The sequence below is a fragment of the Barbus barbus genome (assembly GCF_936440315.1).
Source record: "Barbus barbus genome assembly, chromosome: 46".
In the NCBI taxonomy this organism is placed as follows: Eukaryota; Metazoa; Chordata; class Actinopteri; order Cypriniformes; family Cyprinidae; genus Barbus; species Barbus barbus.
The window spans coordinates 9,944,640-9,952,748 of NC_136724.1; the positions used below are offsets into that span (position 1 = coordinate 9,944,640).

Genomic DNA, 8,109 nt, shown 5'->3' on the forward strand with positions numbered 1-8,109 from the left:
GACAAATACAAAAATAATTACTAAAACCAGTGCAGTAAAACTTAATCACTGATAATATGACAAATGAAAAAGTTTTTAACTTGCATTTAAAAAAAAAATGTGACCATGGACCACAAAATCAGTCATAAGTAGCACGGGTATATTTTTTAGCAATACCCAACAATACATTGTATGGGTCAAAATTATCAATATTTATTTTATGCCAAAAATCATTAGGATATTAGGTAAAGATCATGTTCCATGAATTTATTTAATAAATTTCCAACCGTAAATATATCAAAACTTAATTTTTGATTAGTAATATGCATTGCTAAGAAATTCGTTAGGATAATTTTAAAGACAATTTCCTCAATATTTAGATTTTTTTGCACCCTCAGATTCCAGATTTTCAAAAAGTTGTATCTCGGCCAAATCTGGTCCTATCCTAACAAACCATACATCCACGGAAAGCTTATTTATTCAGCTTTCAGAAAGTAATATATAATATATAAAGTAATATATAATATATATGTGTGTGTATACATTATATATACATTATATATATAATATATATATATATACACATATTATATATATATTATATATACACATACATATATATATATATATATATATATATAATAAATTAATTAAATATATTTAATATAATGAAAATAATATATAAATAATGCAATATAATTACATTTCTATAAGCAAAATTCAAGAAAGTAAGGTGATTTTAATACAAAAGAAGAAAAATAGCTTTTTACCCTTGTCTGTAACCAACGAAATCCCATGCAAACTAAACAAAAATAAACAAGGCTGTCTTTTTTCACAGACACTTGGGTAATTTTTAAAGAATGCCATGTTTAGAGAAACATGAACACCGATAAGGATGCTGCCCTGCAGCAAGTTAACCAATGGATGGTAAAAGGTGACGCCCTTTGCCCCCAATGAATCAAAGGCCCTCACAAGACACTCACTGCTTAGCTACCCCATCCCAGGTGACCCTTTCTGGACAACTTGTCAGCTACATATGTCAGCGTCTCGCCACTTGACCCGAGACCCTGTTCCCTCCCTCTCCCTCCCCATTGGACAAACCAGTGGGGAATTGTCCTGTAGAACAAAGACTATAGTTGGGGGTGCTCTATTAAGGACTTAAGGACTAACATTCCATTCACAATACTCTCTGGCAACCAACTTTTAATGACCCTGCACTTCTAAACATTTACTGGGTCCATCAACACACACAAAAAAGGAACGTTCAGTGCTCACAAATGGAGCATCTTTATGGAGAGAACCCCTTCTAACAGCCTCAAGCTTTAAGAGAGTTGCCTCATTATTTAGAACTGAATATTAATGAATAGACCCTTTCTACAGGTGTTCCTATAGAACATGGTCAAAGCCGAGGTCAGGTTGGATTCTCGGGGAAAACCTATCGATAAGATTCATACACTAGAATTCATCATAACCATTTAAATTAATCCTAAATTATTTGATCAAATGAATGTAAGCTATGTTCCTAAACCACTGAGGTACCTGAGATTCCAGAATGGACTTTTGGCATACCACCAAATTGAAAAGAAGAAAGAAGAGGATTCTGAAATGAGGATGTTTGAAGATCTGCAAGATCTGGAATGGAAATCAACCATTATTGTAACCAAATGGCTGATAAGCGATGCAGAGTCGATCACTTTTTTCTGACATATTACTTAATTCTGACATAGCAATAGACTACAACATTAAAACCTAAAATGCAGTATTATTAAAGATAATAACAAACAAAATTATAGTATTAAAAATGCGTTGTTGTTAAGCTTAAAATTTATTTCTCACTTGAGAATGAAAAGTTGCTTTGCAAAAGCTTGAGTAATTTATGCAAACAATATATTTGTTACTTTTACAAGTTTCATAGAGGGTTTATTTATCAATTTGAAACAGTTCATTGGTTCTAGTCTAGTACTGTGCAAAAATGTAAAAGAATTATCTATTTAATAGCTCAATGTGTGAAAATCAATGTAGCCTACCATCCTACCATGTTTTTCCCCAAATCACAGTCTGTGTGCAGGTGCAGCCATGTGAGTTACCAAGGCAAGTATTCCAGAGGAAGGGTGAGAAAAGCTGTCTCTTACCTTATAATAATATGATGGAAAACGATCAAAGACGCCTGTAGCATAACATGATGTTTATCTGCGTTATATCCTCAGAATCCTGACAACGAAACACACAATCAATGATCTTTCACGGCTGGTAATACCGTTAACCGTCCCCAACTCTCCCTCAGCGCCAGCTCACATTAAATAAAGGCTGATACCCCGAGAGAGAGAGAGAGAGAGAGCGAGTGTGAGAGAGAGAGAGAGAGAGAGAGAGAGAGAGAGAGAGAGTGTGTGTGTATGACCAGACAGAGAGAGAGAGAGAGAGAGAGAGAGAGAGAGAGAGAGAGAGAGTGTGTATGACCAGACAGAGAGAGAGAGAGAGAGAGAGAGAGAGAGAGAGAGAGAGAGAGAGAGAGCGAGTGTGAGAGAGAGAGAGAGAGAGAGAGAGAGAGAGAGAGAGAGAGTGTGTGTGTGTATGACCAGACAGAGAGAGAGAGAGAGAGAGAGAGAGTGTGTATGACCAGACAGAGAGAGAGAGTGTGTGTTTGTGTGTGACCAGAGAGAGAGAGTGTGTGTGTGTGTATGTGTGTGACCAGAGAGAGAGAGAGAGAGAGAGAGAGAGAGAGAGAGAGAGAGAGAGAGAGTGTGTGTGTGTGTGTGACCACACAGAGAGAGAGAGAGAGAGTGTGTGTATATGTGTGTGACCAGACAGAGAGAGAGAGTGAGTGAGTGAGTGTGTGTGTATTTGTGTGTGACCAGAGAGAGAGAGAGTGTGAGTGTGTGTGTGTGTGTGTGTGTGTGTGTGCATGTTTATGTGGTTTATGAGGACACAAATTTGTATAATGACATGGGTATGACAGAGGTATTACAATATGAAGGTGGTTTATGAGGACACTGCCTATGTCCCCGTAATTCAAAAGGCTTAAAAACATACTAAATGGTGTTTTTTTGAAAATCTAAAAATGCACAAAGTCTCCTGTGAGGGCTATGTTTAGGTGTAGGGCAATAGCACACACAGTTTGTTCAGTATAAAAACCATTACGCCTATGGAGAGTCCCCATAAACCACAAAAACCAACGTGTGTGTGTGACCAGAGAGAGAGTGTGTGTGTGTGTGACCAGAGAGAGTGTGTGTGTGTGTGTGTGCACTTCTATTCAGCACATCAACACCGCTCCTGACTCTACAGCGCCACCAGTGTGGTCCGATTCCTACACGAATGACTCTTTTGAGCTGGTTATTTTTTAGTGAATCAAAAACATACGAGACGAGTAATCCCGACTTCCAAATGAATCTTGTGAATTCATATTTTTAGTGTATTAAAATAATAATCTGTGTTGTGCGATTCTCATGATTCAGCGAATGACTCGGGATCTTTCACTGAATTAAAGGCATTTATGAATAAGTCTGAGCGGTTACTGAATTAATGTGAACACTGAACCGCAAGTTATTATTTCTTTTCCTTTGTTAAAATGTATAGGGCTTGTAAGACTTAAACCAATGTCAGGTTACTGACTAGTTATGACAACGGATATAGTTGTAGACAACACATTCTGAGTTTTGTTTTCATGAAATTAACTAATTATGAATGAAATATGCTACCGTATTTTGTTTAGTAGTTTAATTAATATATCATGATCTGTTTTTAAAGAATTGCATAAAAATGGCATTTTCTTAGGTTTCTGTGAACATTTTGAAGTGTTGTAGAAAATTAATTTGAGATATAGCTTTGATGGAATCTAAACCTTTCCCATCCTTTGAGACTACTGGGGGCCGTAAATAAAATACGAATCCCATTTTCTCTAAATATTTCTCTCAACATTACTAAAGAATTGTTCATGGAAACAGAATCGATTCCGTATGATTCGCACCCCTATCCACGACTCTGTAGAACATCGGTTACGCATCAAGACACTGAACAGTCCGATTACAGCATCTTTCATGGGAGTGTAATGCCGGCTAGGGAAAGCCGCCCCCCCCAAATCATTCCAAAATAATGCCATATTCACAAATGATTTTAAGAGACTTGTGTCATCGGAGCTCCGACATCGAGTAAGTTACAGTACCAATGCGTAATAACCGATGTCACAATGTACGCAAGACAATAACCTACAGCGACGAGCAGTAAATAACCTGGAGAATGAGGTGTTTAGGTTTACCTATATGGGGACTAGTCCGAAACCTCTTCCTTCCAAGAGAACCGGCACATCAAAGCCGCCGAGTCACCGGTCCAAGTGAAACGCGCAAAGCGCACATGCTTCCCGCACCGTATCAAGACTGTCACATGAGCGGAGCGGTCAGTTCAACCCTCCCTTGCCTCCATCCAGCAAATCTCGGAATCCAGTCCAACACCACCCCACCTCCCCAAACACACAGGATAGCCTGTTTAGATCGTTGACTGGTCATCTGAAAGCAACAAGCAGCAGGTGGAGGTTGAGTGATATCAGACAGCTAATGATGGCGCGTGTCGGTCACCCCGGCTCTTGAAGACCGGATACGGCTTCAGAATAATAATGAGCACATATTGCTGCAACAGCAAGCGAGCATTTGGGGAACTGGGCTGAGTGTTATACTGTCTCCAGTGCTTTAAGTTGAATTATCCTGCAATAGGATGACAGGTTAGCCCTGAGGACCACAACAACATACTTAAACACAGATCAGGGAATAGAAATAGGAATGGAATAGAAACGTTTTATAATGGAAACGTATAAGAAAGGAATAGACACTTTTCATTTTTAAAATTAATTAGGTGAATTGCTGTGCGCGTTATTAAAATTTAGGCTATACAACGCATAAAATGCCCACAGATGTCAGTGAAATATTAAAAATGACTACCACCATCATCTCAATGACAGCTTTATGTTACTCTTTATATTATATAGATCTATAATAACTAGTGCTGTCAAACGATTAATAGAGATTAATCGCATCCAAAATAAAAGTTTTTTGTTTACATGAGTGTGTACTGTGTATATTTATTATGTATATATAAATACAAACACATGCATGTATATATTTAAGAAGAATATGCTGTTTATATATATAAAATATATTTTTATATAATATACAATATAATAATATAAGTGTATATACGTTTATATAATATTTTCAAAATATAGACTGCATTTGTGTGTGCATTTATATATATATATATATATATATATATATTATTTTCAAAATATAGACTGCATTTGTGTGTGCGTTTATATATATATATATATATATATATATATAATAAATAAATAGTACACATACATAGAGTATGTAAACAAAAACTTATTTTGGATGCAATTAATCGTTTGACAGTAATGTAAGTAATGTAATGTACATCATGTAAGATGTTTAGGAATATTATTTTTTTAATTCACTGATTCGTTGAACCAAGAATAATTTCAATCGGATATTCATGACGCGCTCTGATTAGAGATTTAAGTTTTATTAACTTTTTTTTCCAGTAAATTTAGTAATGCTTTAATTTTTACACTATTTAAATTTAGGTCATAAATGACTAAATATTTTATGAGCTGAACATGGCTGGCTGCAACAAATTGAATTTGTACATATGGACTTACAATATGGCCTTTTAAATGAAACTTACCAGAGGGGAAAAAACAATGCAAACAAACACCAATTTTTGAATCAAGATACAAGATGTAAACAGAATCATTGACTCTGGTTTTGAGCTTGTTCATTAAAACGGGACTGTCCAAAACAGAAACCAGAGAAAAGAAAATCTATACGGCCTCTTTCACTAAATTCACTACAGCCGATTACCAATTTGCCATTTTATTGAATGAGTAAAGGAGCGGTTTTTAACATTGTCTTGAGCAACACTAGACTGTCCTGATTTTAGAAAGGAACAAAGGGACATTCAGTTCAACTTCTACACAATTGCTGTGGCATAACCCCTATTCATACATTACAGAAATATGGAAATGTTCCATGGCCTGCATTGGTCCTAACCCTCACAACATGCTACCCTTCCTCTTATTACCACAGCACCATGGCATTGCTATCAGATTGGGGTCCTGGTGGGGTGGCTTATTCTCATTAGGTTGTACTTGTCCCAGTATCAGTCTTGCAGACAGGTAAGGAACAAAGAGGCCTTATCTGCACCAGCAGTTACAATGCTGTATAGCTTAGGCAAAAAAAAGTTGTTAATTTACTGCATTTAATTACTCATTCAGGACTGAAGCAAAGAAACAGAAAGGCAGAAACACAGAGTGCAATGACATCAAAGGTGATAGCAGATTTGTGTTCGGTAAGTGAAAAAGGCATTCAGAACAGCCCTTTTTCCTTCCCCCTACCCTATCACCTCCCTCTCTCTGTGACAAATGGGGGATCCAGCTTCGTAATCCGGAGGCTTTGAGACTGTGGTTTAACTCCCCACTCTCAGTAGTCGGCTGGTGGCAGGCTTAGCCATGACCAGGGTAAATCATTTACATGCCCATATAGGCCACCAGACTTCTCAAGCAAATCCAGTTATGGCACAACGTGAATGTGTGCGACAGGCATCAAGGGATTCCATGCATACTTCAATATATAAAAAAAATATAGCAATCTGTTATTTAGAGTGAAAAAAGGGGGACAAAGACAAGTAGAAGGCAGTGAATTTAAACACTAAAAATGACCAATTAAAATGAGCTTAATTGTGTAGGAAGAGATGGCACTTCAAAAAAAATAAAAAAAGGTTGGTTAAAAAATAGTTTATAATTACATTGGGTGGTGGTGATGGTGTAGTGGATAAGACACATGCCTTTGGTGTGAGAGACCTGGGTTCAAATCCACTGTGAGACACCAATGTGTCCCTGAGCAAGACACTTAACCCCTAGTTGCTCCAGAGGCGTGCGACCTCTGACATACATAGCAATTGTAAGTCACTTTGGATAAAAGCGTCAGCTAAATGAATAAATGTAAATGTACATTAAAAAAGTTATTATTCCTATTGTTACTATGGGAAGAGTACTGAAAGAGATCAATCAAGTGAAGTGCATTTGACCAAGTAATAAGAATATGAATTGGTTCTATGACATATACCAGACAGCAGCAGCATCAAAAAAATCTGTGCACTTGTTGCCATTAGTAACGGAACGGTTGCTGTGGACACATATGATTCTGATGTCTTTCGTAAGGAGGCATTACACCGGGGATCAAACAGGAAATGTAAGCAACACCTTGAGTTAATATTAATTCCACTCTATCAGATAATCAGGGGGTTCACCAAACCGAGTGCTAAACTGAATTACAAACCACTTTTAAATGGATTAAATGAAGTAGACCGTATTACAATGCAGCAGACTTTTTATGAGACATCATTGAGAAAATTAACTTGAATCACTATGTCTAATTTGTCTACCTGTACATCCTGTTTGGCTATGCCAATCATTTTTAAAGGGATAGTTCACCCAAAAATGAAAATGATTTTATTAATTGCATGTTAATTACCCTCATGTCGTTCTGTAGACATTCATTTATCTTCGGAACACAAATTAAGATATTTTTGATGAAATCCTAGTTTTCTGACCCTGCATTAGACAGCAACGCAACTGACACGTTCAAGGCCCAGAAAGGTAGTAAGGACATCGTTAAAGTAGTTCATGTGACATCAGTGGTTTAACTGTAATGTAATGAAGCTACGAGAATACTTTTTGTGCACAAAGAAAACAAAAATAATGACTTTATTTAACAATTTCTTCTCTTCCGTGTCAGTCTTTGATGCACGTAACACAACGCATGTGTTTGGTGCTGCTAACGCAGGAGCTGGTAATCTGATGTAGAACCTAGAGGCGCAGCGCCTTGTTTACAGGCAGTAGAAATACATTACGCTATACATAAAACAGTCTTAGTAAACATGTCTGAAGATTCTGACAGAGAGGATTACTTGAAATTTCTTACCCAACCTTACACTCAGAAGGTTCTTCAAGCGATGCCATAGAAGAACCATTTTTGGTTCCACAAAGAACCATTCAGTCAAAGATTATTTAAAGAACCATCTTTTCATCACCTTTTTATAATCAGATGTTAGCTGTACAGATCT

General features: G+C 36.9%; 1 protein-coding gene across 1 annotated transcript in view; it reads right to left on the reverse strand.

The window, feature by feature from the left end:
- Positions 1-2,253, reverse strand: part of LOC306865239 (uncharacterized protein) — a 66,764-nt gene extending 64,511 nt beyond the window's left edge. Inside the window, exon 1 of the mRNA XM_079409726.1 lies at positions 2,112-2,253. The gene's annotated coding sequence lies outside the window, so the exon portion shown is untranslated. The remainder of the gene's footprint in view (positions 1-2,111) is intronic.
- Positions 2,254-8,109: the final 5,856 nt, after the last annotated feature.